General features: G+C 48.2%; 1 protein-coding gene across 1 annotated transcript in view; it reads right to left on the reverse strand.

The window, feature by feature from the left end:
• The window catches only part of LOC131272646 (CCR4-NOT transcription complex subunit 6-like), a 122489-nt gene that overhangs the window by 101916 nt on the left and 1146 nt on the right, over nucleotides 1–19427 (reverse strand). The window lies entirely within an intron of this gene.

Consider the following 19427-nt stretch of genomic DNA (forward strand, 5'->3'; position numbering starts at 1 on the left):
ACGGCGGGTGAATTAACCCGCGCCCGCGTACCTGCTTAAGTGCTGCTGTGCACATATCCGATTTCTCGATTGCCGCGACGAGTGTTTCCTTCGTTACTTTCACTCGTCAACCCCCCTCTCGTCGGCAACGCCGCGCCCATTACACACGTATGTATGTCTAGTGTGCGTGTGCGTCTTCTTCAATTAGCTCCAGCAGCAAGTGCAGCAGCCTCGGCAAAATGTGACGGACCGCGTGTTCAAGAAGTGAACGAGCGAACAGCGAGACACACGAAGTGAGGAAAAATGTGTTGGGAGAAGCAAAAAAAAAAGGCACAACACTCGATCGCACCGACGCATTCGCGTAATTGGAGAGCGAGAAAACGCATCATCTGATCCGAAATCCGCTGGAAGTGTGTGCGGTAGACGCTTTCTCACCTTGACACTGTGCGGAACACACCATGGGGCGGAAGGGAAAGGAAGGATTTGCCACTGCACTCCATATGCGCCGTCAAGCGACGAACACCTGCGCCGGGTGACGATGGCGGTAAGCTTCAGCGACTTTCTGGGCCACCGAATGACAATTAAACGTCATTACGAGCCGCCGCGCGTTCGAGCGACGATGCGAAACTCGCGACGACCAAGACAAGATCGCGGCCAGGAAAAAAACAAAAATTATAAAGCACACGTGCTCGATAATTTCCCCGCCTGCGTCCCCCGCTCCCTTTCCAACAACGGCGGCGGCAATCGATCGAACGAATCCGGTCGGGTTTCAACGCGATCGCGAAACTGTGCGGATTAAGTCCCATCCAGTTTTAAAAGCCCTTCTCGCCGGAGAAGGTGACAGTAATGACACATCGTGCCGCGTTCGTCACTTGCACGAGCATTGAAGTCACTCGCCGGCAAAAGGGGCTTAACACGCAAATGGGATTGGAAAGGATTGGGGCAAAAAAATCCCACAGGCTTAAAAAACCTTTTTCCATTCCCATTTCGTCGAAAACACAGTTTTATCATCGATTTGGAAAAATAAAAAGGCGTACAAAATGTGAAGAAAAGTAGCTTCCGGTAGCTGTCCGCACTGCTGCTGCTGCAGCACCGATTTTCACCCCGCCACGAAACAATTAATTCACCTCTCCCCACCCACTCCCCCTCCTCTTCGCCAACCGAAACACCGGCACCAGCCGGAACAAGGGGCTTGTCTGCGCGCGACCGTAATCAATCCCGTATCAGCAAACCCTAAATCTTCACCCGACCACGCTTCGGGCTTCGTCCCCGCGCGGAGTAGCTAGCAATTGACTCGAATTTCACCCAGGGCTGCACATCGGGAACAGTGGCGGCTGCATTTGGCTGCACACCACCACCACCACCACCACCAGCACCACCCGAGAGGAGGAAGAGGTGTTTGAAATAACAGGCAGGCGCAGAGAAAAAGCGTTACGCTTTCTGCACTCGTTCGGATGCCGTGCCCCCAACGCCGGAAGGATGAGTACGGTGTGAACGCGAGGAAGTGGAAATGGGAGACACACACGGAATCAATCGCCACTCCAAAGCAACCACGTGCAAACTGCATTTATTACAGAGAATATTATTTAAAATGCACCAGATCCATCCATTTTTCAAGCAAGCATGAAGACAGTTAATTTAGTTGTTGAACCCTTTTTTCTAATATCCAGAGAGGACTGAAAGGTAGAAAAAGCTCGTGATTATATCACATAAATAAAACATAACCGTTTATGAAATAAAACCGCAACACACATTCGCGATCTTTCGCCGATCGATGTTCGACCTTCGATGCGGGGCAATTTTAAAACCCCAATTTAAATTATCAGTTACACTCTATCGATATCGCCATAAGGCATAAATCAACAAGTGTATCGAATCCGGTTCGAGGTAAATCGCTGGGGTCAAATTACATCCACTCCGCGTTCGATCCCGGTCAAGATCGGTAAAATTCACCTGAAACTCCAACCGTTGCAAAAGAAGCAAACCGTCGGCGGATTTACGCTCGCCTCTGACCGGACGACAAGATTATGCCGTCTGGATCCCGGCCCCCGGTGGCCCCGTCATGGAAAAAAAAACTCGAACGAAATAGCTGCTGCAACATTTTGAAGAAAAAAAAACCCACCGCTCGTAAAATCGCTTACGCAAAACCCGCCACTATCAGCTTTCGAGCCGCCGCCGCCGCTTCGATCGGGTTCGTCGCTTGCTCGATACCCCATTGCGGCATCGACGAACTCACTTCATGGTCGGTGGTACATTTTTTTTTTAAATCATGTCTTTCATATTTCGTACGACTTCTCTACCGATGTCGCGGGTTTGTGGTTGAAAATTGGCCACAGAGTTTAGCAAAGCAATTTTAAATGAGATGCTAAAAAAAATGGTCAAATTCGGCATACCGAGCCGCGTTAGTCGAAAGGCCCAAAAAGTTGGGGACCTTTTTTTTTGGGGTGAATGCTAACGAAACCCTTCCCAGGTGTGTTTGCGTGTGTTCGTGTTTTTTTTTACTTGTTCCTCGTTCGATTGTTTTTCGACCACAATCAATGTTTCACAGGGTGTTTCGAAACTCCGCGGGCCTACGCGCTGTCTCGTATCTTGTTGCCGTCTTGACCCGGCAGCTTGTGGGACCCCGAGATGGGGTTAAGCAAGCACGCCAGCTGAGCCAGCAACGCTTGACACAATAGCGTTGGCCAACAGCGAAAATTCGCGTCCAGTGCCGTCGACGCCATCATCATCGTTGCATTGCGGCACAAGTTTGATCTGCTGAGCGAGTCCAGCGTTGGGAAGGTATTAGTTATGCTTAAGGTGCGTAATTAATATTGGTGTTTTTTCCCCCCCCTAAGGGTGAAGAGGCTGGGGTGCGCACCATTGCGTGTGGTTAAACCTCAATTTCCAAACATGTGACGGTGACATATCGAGGGGAAAAACATAAAACCAACCGCTCTCGAATTCGAGACAAAAAAGGCTACTACATTTGAGGACTGAACAGAAAAAAAAACCCCCAAAAATCCAAACACATGCACGACCCCGTTTTTCTTGTGCGCCCCATTGCGCGGTGCACCAAACAACAAACCGTTTTAAAATGTTGAAGGCAGCCGAGAACGCGCAAAAATGCAAATACATATTTTCAACTCTCGCGCGCTTCATCCGTGGAAAGCCTTTCTTCGCAGGCCGACAGCAAGGGGCAGAAGAGGTTGCAGAATGGAGCAGCAACAAAAGAACTTCTCGAGCACAACTCTCGGTGACACAACTAAACCACCGGAGCCTCATTTCGTACGCAGAGCCCATCGGGCGCACCGCCCATCGATTTTCGGAGGGCGCGTGCGCATGCGGACCCCAATCATCGATTCCCCACCGAATGAATAATGGTTTTCGGGCACCGGTGCGGCCACGAATCGTAACACCCGCCCGACGACGACAACGACGACGACGGTGACGACGAACCCGGGGAAGGAAATCGAGCCGCTCGTAAACCAAACCACACTACTGACAACAGACCCGGACGGGAAAGCATTGCAGGGCGCAATACATACATTTTTTTCGGTTGAATGGCGACGATGCAGAGTTATCATCATAAACAGAAGAAGGGCGGGCCTTCCTCCCCGGGGAAACGGTGTAACAATTCGGTGCTTCGGGAAAAAGGCACCACCAACGGCAATACACATCAAAACATAACAACCACCAAATAGAGCGAGAGAGTGGGAGGATGGGAGGGCGGGAAAGAGGCAAAAACCATAACCAATGACGAGTGACCGACGAATGGGAATGAGATTAATGTTCCGTAAGATAATTGTCATTCATATCAACCGGGCGGTCATAAAACTTAATGCTTTGGGTAACCAAGGTTCGTCGCTTTGCATACCGAAGGGGAAGAGGAAACCAAAATGAACCTCTCTCTTTCTCTCACACAAGAAACAAAAATTGTCGAACCCAAGAAAAGGAAAAATTATAAAGAAGTGCCATCGAATCGTTAGATGACAGTTAGAAATTTAGACAACCAAAGGGGGTGGGGTGGGATGGGAGAGAAAGTGGCATCAGGAGACGAAAGAGATAAATAGGTAAAAGGGAGATAAAAGCGACATGGCCCAAAAATCGTCACGTCTTACCGCCACCCCGCCACCCGTCTGAAATGACACCCAAAACGTGGCGCGTGTGTATGTGGGTCCGTAAGTCGTACGCAGCATTAATGTTTATTTGTGTCTTCCGCGTTTCTCCCGTAAAGTGGAAGAGGTCATGTGGTCACCTTGGCTTGCGCAGGAAGCCCAAAGCCGCAGCCCCGAAGTGGAAGGTTTCACCGCAGTTTTCCTGCCTTTTCCACAAAACCACAATATGCAGAACCGTTTCCCGTTTGGAGACAACAAAAAAAAACATGTAACCAACCAAAAGTGGCCCCAACCAACAGAACATAACGTGTCACACGCCCGGGACAGGGTTTTATCCCGCTCTCAAAAATCCTATAAATTTGATTCTAATGTGATAGTGATGTCGCGGACGGACCCCGAGCAGCCATTATCACCTAAGAGAGCGCTTAAATCACCACCAGAAGGCCTATTCCGCCTATTTCCAACGTTCTTCCATTCGTTTGGCGAGAGATTTATTCTAAATCTGACACACAATTGGTCCGAAACGGAGACTCGGAATGTTTTCATTAAGGCGCCAGACCGATTTTTCTCTCGTCCTTCCCCCCATATTCATAAGGCATCAGATTCTTTTCTTTTTATTTACATCTGCAAGGCAAACAGCTATGATGTCAGTTTAGCTTTGAATCATCGTGCAGGAACGATAGGTTGATACTAGTGTTGTGCCTTATGAATCTTTTGACAAGATTTATTCATATGAATCTTTCACTTAAGATTCATTCCGATGGATTCATGAACCTTTTGGGATTCGAATCTTCAAACGCGTATGAATCTTTCGAAACTTTAATGAACCTTCATGAATCTTTTATGAATCTTTTACAAATCTCCATGATTCTTTCACGAGCGTGGATCATGCGACAAAAAAAAATAAAAAAAGGGTCCCTCTTCCCACTTTTCACCAGGTTGATGAATCCAATGGGATTCATGAATCTCTCATTGAAAGATTCATGAAACTCTTACAAGGTCCAGATTCATTTAGATTCACAAATCTGAATCTGAATTACACAACTCTAGTTGATACCCAATATGTTTTTGCTGTGGGAAAGAATTTCTTCTCCGAAACTGTCTGTTCAGCGAAACGCTGGAGATATTTGATGTCTCTCAAAATCTACCCCAAAAGAAAACGAATCCGCGAAAGGGGGGAAATAGTCCCGATGGAGTTTAACTTTTACGACCTTACGTTAAGATTTTCTGCGCGCACGAATCATTTGCTCCGCTACAAACACCCATCCCTAACGATACTTATAATGCAACGTTTATCTTATCCACTAGAGTAGTAGCACTTGTTTTGCCACAATTTTGCAACGCACGGGATTTACACACGCCTTACACCTTAGCTTAACCTGTTTCGTAACGCATTAACACTCGGGAAGCAGCAACTTGTGATCGCTGCCACTCCAAACCGTATCGAAGCAGTTCAGCATATCGCCTCCGTTCGACGACGGTTGCTGCTGGTGGTTCGATGGCGTACGATCCTCGAACAGGAACGAGGCAACATGCTGCTGCTGCTGCTGCTGCTGCTGAAGGTGATGCAGTTGATCTCGACCGAACGGATGACCACCGGTGCCGGTGAGTAGCCCTCCCACGACCGATATCGGACGCAAGCTGAGCGGGTTTCGCCGTTCGACACTGGCGGGAACAAAATCACTCACACTCACGTTGCTGCTGCAGTCGAGCAGATTGACGAGCACTTCACCGGGCGTATTCTTTCGGTAGGATTGCGCATCACTGTCACCAACGCCGACACCAACGCCGGTGCCGGGTTCTATCACAAGAGACTCTTCGCCAAACAAACGCCCACCGGCACGCTTCACACCGAACAGACTGTTACGCGAGATGGCATCGAAGCTGACGAACGCGTCCGTCGCCAACGCCACCGCAGCGGAAGCAGGTCCGCCGAGAAGGCTACCCACTCCACTGCTGCTGCTTCCGCAACTACTGCTGCTACTGCTGCTGCTGCTGCAACTTCCGCTTCGAGGTGCGTCCTCCTCAGGACCACAACCCGATTCGCTGACGAGGTCGAGCGTTTCGTGCAGCTTCTTGGTCAGCTCGCTGATGAGCAGCAGCTCATCGTCCGCGGCCGAGCTGCCCGTTGTGCTCCGCAATCCGGAACTTGCTCCGGATCCAACTCCCGGCGCTGGAAAGCCGAATGGGACGCGGAAGTGAGGCTGTTCCTCCCGCTCGCCATCCTCCTCATCTTCTTCGTCCTCTTCCTCGTCGTCCTCTTCCTCCTCCTCTTCCTCCTCGGTCGAGCAGAGACCCGGTAGGCCACTAAGCAGCAGATCGCATCCCGAGTCCGATCCGGAGTCGCTGAAGCTGCCCTTGCGTGACGCGTTCGGACCACCACCACCCGGACCGGTTGAATGATGAGCCGCAATCGTCACCTCCGACGTGGAGCGCCACTCACCCCGGAACGAGCTGCTGCCACTCCGGTTGCTACCGATGACGCCGACGTCCTTCTTGCGGCCCGCGTCTACGACCGCCGTCGACGCGGACGACTCGAACGTGTCGGTGGTGAGGGGCGTGGACGAGGAGCAGGTAGGCTGGCGTTGCATCGGGAATGCCCAGATACGCCCGAAGGGGTCGCACAGCCGGCAGCTGCAGCTCGACGAACCGGACGAGGATGATGGGCTCGCCGGTTCCGGAAGGGATGGTGGATGAGAACCAGAGGGGCAGGGCGGTCGGGGCTTGGGAAGGTCGGGTGAGAGAACGTGATCCTGCGGGGAAGGGCCTGGTGGGAAGAAAAAGCCTGACCCAAGGGTGACCACTCCGGAGTCGTTCGATTCGCTACCGGGACTGCTGACCGAACAATAACTCGGGGCTACAGCTTGATGTTGTAGTTCGTGAACCGGTGGTGGCTGTTGGGAGTTCATGAACTGCGGAGGATACTGATGCTGAAGCTGCTGCTGAAGTAGCTGCTGGATCTGCTGATCGTGAAGCTGCGGTTGGAGATGTTGCTGCTGCTGCTGCTGCGCTTGGAGAAGCTGCTGCTGGTGCTGGATCTGCTGCTGCTGTTGCTGCAGGTGCACGAGCAAGCTGTGCAGCTGCGAGTACTGCTGCTGCTGGATGGGCAGCTGCGCCGACAGGGCGTTCGTGTGCGCGAGGAACTTGCTCAGTTCCGCCGTTAGTCGCTCGGGAAAGACGAGCTGAGCTGGAGCCTGAGCCGTTAGGTAGCTCAGTTCGTTCAGTATGTCGCGCATAGTCACCGGAGTTCCACCATTGGAGGGTTCAACTGCCATCGGACCATAGGGACCGTGGTGCAACAGACTACCGTGCAGATGATGATGCTGTGCTCCACCGGCGGCCAGCTGGTGCGAGTCAAGGCACGGTAAGCCTCCAACTGGTCCATCAACAGCACCCGAGCAAGTGCCATTCCCAGCGACTCCAGGGTTGCCGGTCGAGGGATTCGGTTTGCGATCCTTCTTTCGTCGCTTGCGCGGTTTTATGATGCGCGGTAGGCACATGTCCGTCGACGAGGATGACGACGACGACGACGACGACGATGAAGACGACGACGTAACGGATGTCGACATCGCGGTCGAGGTGGTTGGTCCGGAAGTGGTGGTGACCGGTCCGCCCGAAGAACCGTACTCTAGACCACCGCCCGAGCCGGGCATCGCCGTCTGCTGGGGATGGACCGACTCGTAGGTCGCCACCGGATGCGGCGGAACGTTGCCCGCGGCTTTGGAGGACCTGCCCGCGAACGAGTGGGACGAACTGTCCAGCTGCCCCGGGCCGCTGGTGGAGGTGACAATTTTCGCACCACCCGACGATGATGATGAAGATGCGGCCGATTTATGGTTCCGGTGCGATGACCCGTGGTGGTAGCGGTTCGCGGATAGTATCAATGGCGCACCGTGGGCATGCAACGCCAGCCGGGTGAGATTGGCATTTTCGTCAAACTCCGAAGGGTTCGACTTGTGCAGCGTTGGACCGTAATGTGGCTGCTGCTGATATTGGCCGTGTTGGGGATGGTGGTAATGGTTTCCCGGTGTACCCAGGGACGCGTTAGGCGAGTTGTTGCCAACACCGGCACTACCCGAACCGAAATTCTTCCGAGGCCTCCGGTTGCTGCTGGCGGTCGAGATTAGTGGCACTCCGGTCCAACCGTTAGCGCCGGATCCAGCGGCAGCCGCACCGTAGCAGCCGACCATGTACCCTCCGGGACCTCCTCCACCATGGTTCGCCGGCAGAGGAACACTTGCCGAACCGACCGGATGGGGATGCGCGGAACTGTGGTAATGATTCTGCTGATGTTGCTGATGCGGTGGCAGAGGCGGCGGCTGCTGGTGGTGATAGTATCCACTGGAACCGGGCGTATTCGCCACGGCCAACGAGGCAGCTCCTCCGCTCGGAAAGTTGCCCGGATGTTGCAGATGTTGCTGCTGCGGCTGTTGTTGTGGCTGTTGATGCACTGCGTATCGATTCGCGTACCGTTCCATGCAGCCGCTGTTGCTGTTCGACGGTGGAAGGCTGCTGTTCATCGTTTTACACCGAGCAAACGGCACACCGTGTCATCGTCGATTGTGTTCGAGCGCACAACGGACAAGCAACAGGCAGAGGGATTTTAACTCAACACGTAAATGGATTATTTATCCGACACTTGAAGATCTCTTAAGATCCTTTCCACACTCTAGACGAGCACAACCGTTTCTTTAATTTCCTTCCAATAGCACAATCGCACAGAAGTTTTATCTCACAAAAACACACACTCTTACTCTTCGACCTGATCGAACAGTCTTGTATCGCGTATCACGTTAATCGCGGACCACGTTCACGACGACGCGAGAAGAAAACGAACAATCGACGGCGAGCCACAGGTCGGACATCTACGCGCTTCGAATGCCGGCAAGCAACTGAATGCACGGCCCATACAACAAGCCCGAGCACGAGAGCCCGAACGGAGACACTCACCGCGGCCGAGATGCGCTCCGTGAGCATCTCTCAGCCCGCCGGTTGCAGTGAAAGCTCCAGCGTGCTTCAAAGAAGAAAAAAAACACACAATCCGTCGGATGCGCACCGGTAAACAGAGAGCAGCGGCAAACCCGGGCGGTGGCGGCGGCGTCTCGCGTCAAGCCGAAATGAAAACAAAAGCAAACGCGCAAAACTGTGGCAGTCGGTTACACGGTGGACCTTTCCGCTATACAACACCGGACCACGAGGTGTAGTCAAACGCTCCCGAGGGGGGAGGATGCGATGTTTTGTACCGACTTTTTTCATCCCTCTCTCGCTCGCGCTTCTCGCGAATTCATCCGAAGTTTAACGCTCAGCCACGGTTCGCGGTAAACGTTCACTGAGTGCCGCTCGGGCTAGAGCTCGAGCGTGGTTCATCGGGAGCGCGCTTTTACTTTTGCTTGGCACGCTCTTGGAAGGGGTTGGGGTACTTTCGTCGAACGAAAGCTTTCGCCTTTCGCTTGCTCCCAGTCTCACGCAAGGAAAAAATAAAAAAATAAAGGGCGCAAACTTCATGCAAACCATGCATGATGATCGTCGCCCATCACACGCCACCGCAAGGGGAAGTTATATAAGTGATCGTGCTACCACCCCCACACCAGGGGTAGGAGGGGAGAGGGCTTGCAGAAAGCTGATCATCATTCGCCGTTCGAAAGTGAGCCGGCGAATCTCCCACCTCGTTGGCACTTTCTTTCTGCGCCAAACGTTAAAACCAACGGGTCCGGGGGTTCACGGCGTACTGCTTGTTGCTGGATGGACGCGATCGCACAACGTTGTCGTCTTCGTCGATGCTGTCTAATCGATCTCGCATCACAGTTCGAACGCGAAGGTGAAAACAATGTACGTTCGTTTGCTTAATTAGCTCGCATCAAGCGAAGAGCTCGAACCCCACGACTGCGGGACAGAGTAAAAAAGAGGACCCATTTGTGGTCTATTTAGCCGCCCGGTAGCGTGCCTCGTCGTGAGTGTGGGAGTCTCTGGGACACATTCGAGTTGCCCATAGGGGGTACTGCTCGTAGTTCAGTTTCGCTTTTGTTTCCTCACTTTCTCTCGTCATCGAGACGCGCCGCTCTCGTTCTGCCGTCACCTCTGACGGCTGATCTCATCATCGGTTCGTTCGCAATTGAAAAAGTAGTAGACACCCGGTCGGCCGCCAATGTCAGAAGGTGTTGACGTACGACGGATCGAAAGAGCACATATATGGTGGAAAAAATGAAAATCTCCATCACCGCAGATGAAGCGCACTAACGATGACACCGAACACGTGAAAGCTTAAGTGCTCCCCGGATGCGAATGGGGGGCCGGTCTTCTTTATTGGAAAAGCGAGCCCATGGTTATGCCCCTTACCGTTCCGGGAAGGAAATTTTAATGAGTGACATATTTCTCTTGACTATTTTGACAGGTGAGTTTTTAATAACCAAATTCTCAACGTAAAAAAGGAGCAACCTTTCGCTGGGAAAGGAACACTCAGGCAGGGTGCGTGTAATTTCGTCATAAAAAGGTACTCTATGCAAAGTGCTAGTACTTTCCCCGTGGACATTTGGTGCGTAAACGTGTCGTTATCTACGCAACTTTATGTGAACTACACTTTTTTTTGTAAATTGCTTTCAAATGAAAGCGGTACCATACCAACTACACTTTATTTTAAAGTAACATATTGACTGCCAAGCTTCTGTAAAACATTTTTAAGTACAATCGTTTTTGATATAATTTGGGCTTAATATAAATACTGAGGCTCGTTTTTTTAAACAAATCGAACGTTATACAAAGAAATAGATAAAACTTGCATGAACATGTTTTTTGCATTTATTATAGCCTAGCCTAGTTACGTAGCAAGTTCCAAATTTTCTTTTTTAGAACTGATTTCTGCTGTCACTGCCCACTTTTGGGTGACATGGCAGTCAACGTGTTAAAGAAGCTTAGTCTATTTGTTATTAGTTTAAAAACAAGTCCAAGCATTTGATTTGTAAAAAAAATCGAAAATATTTGTACTAAAAACATGTTCAAAAAGCGTTTCGTAGTGAACGTGTTAAGGAACAAGGACCCCCTGTTTTCAAACATGTTCCTTTTTCCAAATCAGAGCTTAGCTATACTACTCCGAACGGGGCATTTTCCCTATCATTTTTTACCCTTTATAATAACACCTGGAAGGAAACGAAGTGCTATTTGACACAGTAAAACATTTTGCAGACTCTCAGGGCGGCGTAGGTACGCACCGGCACTTTCGACGATAGTCAAATGTTCAACCACCTCTTGGCCGAAGAAAGTCCATAATGTTACCATGCAAAAAGAATTTGTTTTCAAAGCTATTGCTCTTTTTTCATTCCTACCGCCCCACTGCTTTCTAATTTGCCCACACTTTTAATCTTTACTTACTTTTCCTCCCAAAAGCGTCAAGCTATCCCCGGGCGGAGGAAAAACAGGCCCCGAAAGCGATATTAAAAGTGTGCAAACAGACAAACCTAGGCTGCTGCGGCTGGAAAAGGCAACAGTGAAAAAAATGGCAGGAAAACTAATCCGCGTTCGACACCTTACCGATGATCCGGGACGAAGCGCGCACCACACCAAACCAAATTTCACAAACCAAATAACCCAAAAAATCGGCCACGGTTTCGCCCGCGAACCAATTGCGCCTGCGCGCAGCGCACCGGAGGGAAAAGTAAATAAATAAATAAGTTAAACCAAACCCACCGCTTACCGGGCGCGTCGCCACCAGCCGTCACCGGTTTTTTGGGGCTGCATTCGGTATTGGAGGCGATCGAGAGGTCCCGCAAATCGGTGCGGGCCGAAGTAGGAAGCTCGAAAAACCAGCACGTCACCTACCTGTAAAGAAAGAAGAGTAGCAAACGGTTTAGAAGACGAAAAATATATATTGGTAAAAACTACGAAACTTTTCCCAAACCAGGTCACGCCGGTGGCTGCGAAAGCTGGCGACGAATGGCGGACGAAATTATTTAATTGATTTTGCAATTACACGACCCTTCGGACGGTTACACTTTCCACGGCGGACTGAAATCGTCTCCCCGGCCGGTAGCGCCGGAAATCCAGCAAACCGTGTCGGATGCAACCATTTACCTCGGGGAAGACAAAACCGACCGGCCGACCGACGGCGCAGTCGGCCAGCGAGCGACCTGTGATCGATTATTGAATATTTCTAACCGGGCTGCTGCGGGAGAGAAAGCACAAACCCGAGGGGAGGGAAAGGCTGGGAGATTGTTTCTCCTGAAACAACTAACGCCAACCGAAACCGAACCGAAAAGAGGCCACCGAAAAGGGCAAACCCTCGCCCCGCCCACATGCTTCCCTGTCGCGCAAAACGGCAAAAATCAATTTTATCTCACTGCTGCCCGCTCCGTGTGGAGCTGCCTTAACCCCAACGAATCCGGGTGTTGTTATTTTTTCCACTCACTTTCCATCCCCTCGGTTGCAGAACTGGAAAATGAAGGGCGGGAGAGAGAAAAAAATCAATAAAATCATCTGTTCCGGTAATTTCCGAATTAAAGCACAGCCTCCCCCTTCCTTCTCCCGATCGGCCACCAACACACGGCCGTGTGCTCGGAAAAGCTTAGAAAAACGTCGGGGAAAGTTATAGCAAATTGCATCGACAGTCCGGGCGCGTGCTGGCGGTTTGCCGGGAACCACCTCGAAACCCCGGACGAAAAATCCGACGAACCCGATCGAGCGGTTTGCTGCCGAACAAAAGGCGGACGGATCCCGATTCCTCTACATTTACTCTTTCCCCGAGCATTCCTTTTTGCATTTTCGATAGATTATCTGTCAAAATTGGGAGCTCACACAAAGCGAGCGGAGAACTCATCCGGTTGGTGATAGGGAGGGCTCGATTCGGTACACCGAGACGGTTACGTGACCTCTGCCCGGATGGGTTAAGCGTGATCTGTCATGCGATTTACCTGACGGTTGGGTGGTTGCCATTTAGTGTTGGTAGTTTAACGATCAACGATCGGCGCTGTAAACTTTTATTTGCACCGTCTAAAAAGCATGTTTGAACGAGTTTTATGAACTGTGCTTTCCTTGGAGTAGCAATTTTCTCGGTCGACTAAATTAATATCTTGAAATCTACTTTTGACACGATATTGCACCTAGTTTCCAAGCTGTAAGAAAATACTCTACACAACGAAAAGGATTATACAGTAGAAAGTGGTTCTGAGCAAACCTAATTAAATTAGCAAAGCCAAATCAGTACACCGATTACCTACTAACAAGGGGTTAACACCAACATTTCACTTGTTAGTTTGTCAACCGAAAGACCGAACCAGACCAGAGTGTCTGTATCTGAAGATTGAAGTATAGAGATAAAACCTTCCTCTGTCTCAGAAAAGAAAAACACTCCCGCATCCAAAATGACTGCCTCAACCGATGAACGGTTCGAAAGCGCCTCCCTCAAAGCCAATGAAGACGATCAAACAAAAGTTTGGTGGGACCTTTTTGGTTTGGTTGTTGTACCAGCGGGTAGAAAAAAGGGATAAAAAAGTCGCTTTTGTTCGCAAATGAGATGTAGTCAATTGGTTGGCTGCAGGTTCACACACAAAACCAACAAAAACGCAGGGAGCGACATTTCCCAGCACCCTCGAGCATCGGCAGCATAGGGTACCGAAAACGAAACAGACATCCCCGAACGACGTCCCAATTAATCACACACCGGCCAGGGAGGACTGAGAGGACTGCAGAGGTGGTTGTGGAAAGGGATGGGTCACATTCACCTCCACCTTGTGACCGGCGGGGGTCGGTTTTCACTTTCTACTCGCATTTCTTCGGCTCTTTTTAACGCCTCCAATTGCGATGGTGTGCGCGAAAAGATTTTCACAACTGCCAGCGAAAGGCTTTTTAAGTGCAAAACCGAAGATCTGGTCTACTTCATTCTTAAATTCAGCTATCATTTATGCACGTTTTGATAACTTTGTACGTGTACGGTCTTTATTTTGATAGTCAAAAATAAGGCATGGATACATAGAATGAAGTATTGAGGATCTCTCAATCGTTATTGGTCAATAAAAAACATCATCAAATGAAAACACGCGCTTTTTTTCCTTGTATATTGGCAAATGATTCTTATCAAATAAAAAAAGGAAACAAGATACAACCTAATAACTTCTACAGTAAAATACATCTATTTAAACATTTTGGGTCCATGCATGATTTTCTTTACAACCAAGCAACTAAACGATTTGTGAAAAAACAACAAAAAAATCTTGATAGATCGTGGAAAATCTGCAAAGCTGATAGGGTGTCTACTAGAGTTGGTTAATTCACTTTCAGATGCATGAATCTGCATAACACTTTGCATCGATTTTGAGATTCACTAATCTTAGAATCAGGAAACCCCAAAGGTTCATGGAGGTTTGAAAAATAAATTAAAGATCAACGAAAAATGCTCAGGAAGCTCCCTTTTTAGCACTGTAACTTTACATAAAAAAGGATAATGAAGATTCGCGAAAGTTTCGAAAGATCTATCAATGTTAGATACTGAATCTTCATTGATAGATTGATTGAATAGATTTGAATCTTGAAATATTCATTAATCAATCCGAATCAATCTGAAAGATCGAAAGAAGTGAAATAAAGGTTCTGATTGAACCTCGCAAAAAAAAAATAAGAAGCAACTTTGGTATTTAAAAATTAACTCAGCAATATTTTTTTGAACCTTAATTTAACATTCAGAGATCAATCCACTATTGAGTTTTTCATTGTGCAAGAAAAAATAAAATCTCTGATTGCCGGTATTTAATTAGGATATACAGACTGCACAGCAACGTTAATAAAATCTAATTTTCGAATAGCGAATTACTTGTGATCGTCTAATTTAATTATTTTTTTGGCTGATTTTCTTTTTTTTGCAAGTTCAAATCTACATTTCAATTCCCTCCTTGTTTGGCACCGGATTAGCTCCAGAAATGGGCAACTTAATATTCAATGCACCCCCTCCTCGTGTCTTCAACCTCTGAGGGAAAGGAGCCGTTTTATTTTTTGTTTAAAATTTTCTTTTTCCCATCATCCCTCTTACTTTAGCGTCGTGTTTCGCGAAGCGCACTTTCGCGCGAAACTTTCTTCACGCGCCGCACCGTCCGCCCGTGTGTTTCAAACGTTTCGGCCGGGTTCGAACGAAAAACGCGTTTTCGAAACCAGAAAAAGCCGGAGCAGCGCGTTTCCGTCGCTCGAGCCATTGCGTCTCCCTCCACGCGGCCGGATGCGGGTTGTCCAGCGGCCCAGGGTGGTTCCATCCGGTGGCGAGACAGACAGTCAGTGTGCGGTGGTAAGTTTCACTTTCAATTTTATAGCGCCGTTTGTGCATCGACTCTTAATAGCCCCACACCCAGTGCTGAAACAAAAGCGCGGGGCACGTTTACCGATGCGACTTCTCTCGGACACCGGACGAATTGTAATCGACATTTAGATAACCATCGCGGGGGTCTAGCATTGGTGTGGAACCTAACGTTATTTAAATACAAACTATATGCAAAGATAAAACAAACCACCAACAAAAGAGGAGAGACCACTATGCCTTACTCCTTTGAAAACTGTGTCAATCAGTTCATATCAGAGATTTCCGCCAGGATTCAATCCGAAAGGTATCAAATTCCGCAGACAGAAACCCAAAACAGAATTATCTACCGTTTTCTCATCCAACGGATCCACAAATCGTGTTGCTTAACATTCAAATGTCAAATGTATTTTTGGAAGTTCTTCCAACACGCTAGCAGATCCACTCTCAAGGGCACAAGATATTTTTGGAGTTACCAAACCACCCACACTCGTTCAAACCGATCATTATCATCAAAAGCGATTGCAGCTAATGATTATGAGCATCCCACACAATAATACCACAAGGAAGAACTAAAGATCGGCGAAGGGTCGTTTCTTACGATCTTTCTATGGTCAATCGTAAAGGCTGTATCTGAACATTAATGTAATAAAGTAATATAAAAAAAAATAAACAAGGGGAACGAAATAATATTTTACACAACTTGATTTCTACATTCAACTTGAATCAAATGTTAAACGTTGAAGAGGTAATTAGATCTTACGAAAGTACTTTTTTCGATCACACCCTATGGATGACTGACCAAACACACGGTCATATAGGGCTGGATGTACTTAGCTAACTATCTTCAACTTTGTAAAAAGCAAAAAGAAAACCGCCACACGCAACAGTCTGAACGGATGAATTTCCTTCGCCGAAGAAGCAGCGGACGTTCTCGCTCCTAATGATACACTTTTCGGTTGACCCCCTGGCCTGCCCGATCGCTGTAGTGGAGTTATTCAGCACCGGTAGCCATTTAGGTAGAGACCTTCCCTCCTTCCGATTATAATGCGGGTGTCTTGTTTGCGGTTTTCATTTTTTTCTGTTTCACCCCACAAGGGACCTTTTGGTGAAGATGCCAGAGGAACTTCCAAGGAAGTTCCGAAGCACGCACGAAGCAACCTTCTTGAGCAACCACGATGTGTATAAGTGTGTGTGTTTGTTTATCAAGGTTGACCAGTGCGCTAGCGTCCTCAATTTAAGCCGCCTGGAACTGCTCATTACGGTTAAGTGGCGGTCCGTTTGAGGCTGTTCGAGCGATGGACCGGGGACAGTGTGTACACTCCTCGATGTACCTTAACACTCCCTGCGGGTAAGCTAGTAAACCACCAACGGACGCGCGCACACACAAATCGTGCACGATCATCGCTGGCACGAAACTTTACCCGTGGTGCAAGAACATTTCAATCTTGTCAATTCCTCTTCGGTTAATATGCAATCTTGGACATTACTATACAACACCGAGGGAGACAAACAAAACACTTTCCATTCTTTCCGCGACGAGCCGCTGGCCCGGCAATCATTTACATCGTTCCCGACCGGTAATTTGTGACATTACCAATTAAAATTAGGTTCACCTAGTTAAACCTACCCGCCGGAACGGCGGACGCAGATGTCGTCCGGTGGTGCCGTTGAGCTCTTTCCGGTGCTATCTCGCCAAAGATCGATGCTCCACATTCAACCAGATGCAAAACCAGTTGAGCGAGGCAAGGCAACTAGCTGTTCAACACCCACCGATGTGATCGACGTGGACACTAACATGCTGGTGTTCGCATTAAAATTGTTTAATTGCATTGTAGGCTACTAGCTAACACTACAAGCATCATAATTTCCTTAAATTATAATTTAATTATACAATAGAAAATTGATTTACTACATGTAATTGAATAAAATGAAAACTAGCATATTTTTGTTAATATTCGTTATATAAAAAACTAATCGTATAATACCTGATCTTGCTTATCAAATAACAAAGGGCAATTCCATTTACTTTGGACCGTCGAGCTCTTGCATTTTCCTAGCAAAGCCCCGAAATTCATTTAAAAGTAATAAATCAAACTAAACGATGAAAAAAAAACCCATAAACCACATCCAAAGCACCCAGCGCGAAAAACTTCAACAAGCAACTGAAAACCAAAAGACCTCAGTAGAAAGTGAGCGTTAGAGTCGATTTCTCCGGTTTTAAAACCGTTGATAAGGCACCAGGAGAACGATACGGCCGGGTCCGCCCATGTTGGGAAAACTGTATCGCAGTCCCGGCCAGCACTTTCTCCCCTTCATTAAAACGACTCGCAAAGACTCCCGGTTGGTAGTCGGCCAAAGTACTGTGGGCGCTGCTGCTGCTGCTGCTGCTGCTGGACCAGAATGGACAGCTTGTTGCTGCGTCGCTTCTCCTTTCCCGTTTCGCCGAAACTAAATTGCCCAAAAGCAGCGTACGGGCGAATCGTAATCGCGCACCTTTTAATGAGCAGCGATAGGGTAAGTCGAGGGTGGCTGCCCACAGTGCAGTGCGGTGCCGGGGTAATGGTGGTTGAAAGCCCCGATTCGGCAAGACCAATCGCCAAGCGCCAACACCGTGCGTAAAACCTACATGTGCGTTGCCTTGCAGCAGAGTAAATGGCGATGGAGCGGAGAGGAGGCTGTACACAAATGATCAGTGGTACGATCGCAGCATCGCGGGTAGCCCCAAATTGGTATGCCGGATCGAAAGTGATATCTTAATTGGCTGACGAACACAAAATCGACGGTATCACTTTCAAGATGAAGTCGGCGATGGGCCAAGCAGCGCATAAATAAAATCTTCTTCTCTTTATCTTTCGCTGCCCTTTTCGCCCCTTCTCCTATCAGCAAATCCTTAACTTTTTTTTTGGCATATACAAAACACCCGGCTTTACATGGAGAAAACTGGTATTTAGCAATCTCCCTCCGCACGGCAGGAAAACGCATGCATTATTGCATTTTAAACGAACTTTAGCGTGCGCGTGCATTATCGATTAGGCGTGACATCTGATCGTCAGGAATGGTGTTAGTGTTGTTGGGGAATGTGTGCTACATTCCCAATTACCTTTGCCAAAGCGTTCGCTTGAGTGCGTACCATCCCGCGACGTTTGGAGTAAGCAAATAACGAGGAACCTCAACGAAATATACAATTATTGGCAGCTTAAAAGTTTGCCTACCTCAACATTGTAGTGAAGGACTAATTTATGTTATTGTATGTTTTACATCAAATTAGTCGAAAGATATTATTTCAAGGAGCTACTTCAGTCATTCTATTTCCTGTGTATTCTATAAACAGTTGAGTGGTTTTTCACAAAATAAAATTCTACAATTCGTTCACCCTGAGCGTGCCAATCACTATTAACAGTATCTAGACGAGATTAAAACGAATACATAATCAGGTATAGATTTTGAGTGCAGTCACAAACGCTATTAAGATAAACCGATACGCTGCATGTTTAAAAACCAAATAATGTGTTGACGTTGTTACAGCTCACGGAAAAAAACATGCTCCATGCTTAGAAGAAGACCCTAGTAGATCCCTACTTTAGCCAGGTAAGCTATTTTATAGATTACACTGGCATACCATACAAACCAGTTGAAATGAATAAGAATACAACAACGTTCGTCAGTTAAAACAAGCCGGACGATAGAGATTGATCTTTGGTGTAATGACCGACTTCAATCGTTGCTGCCCGTTAAGAGCTAACTATAAATTGCAAAACGACAGATGTACATTTAAATCTATTCATTTTGCGGTGGGGTTCATCTCCTTACTTATCCGTATAAACTAAAGGACTTAAAAGTCTATCCTGCGAGCGCTTTTCCCAATTTTCCCAGGCAGCCGCATCCATAGCATTTTGAACATCATAATTACACAATTGACGATAGTCTGTCTATACACCTACAAAAACATCTAAAACCATCTTCCTCTTTGGCCTAACGACTATCTTCGGTCATGTTTACCCATAATGGGTTTACTAGACTTATTCCCTTCGTGTACATCTCTCTTCGGGTAGGCCTCTCATACTGGGAAGGATCCAGAT

The sequence above is a fragment of the Anopheles coustani genome, chromosome 3 (genome assembly GCF_943734705.1).
Source record: "Anopheles coustani chromosome 3, idAnoCousDA_361_x.2, whole genome shotgun sequence".
Taxonomy (NCBI): Eukaryota; Metazoa; Arthropoda; class Insecta; order Diptera; family Culicidae; genus Anopheles; species Anopheles coustani.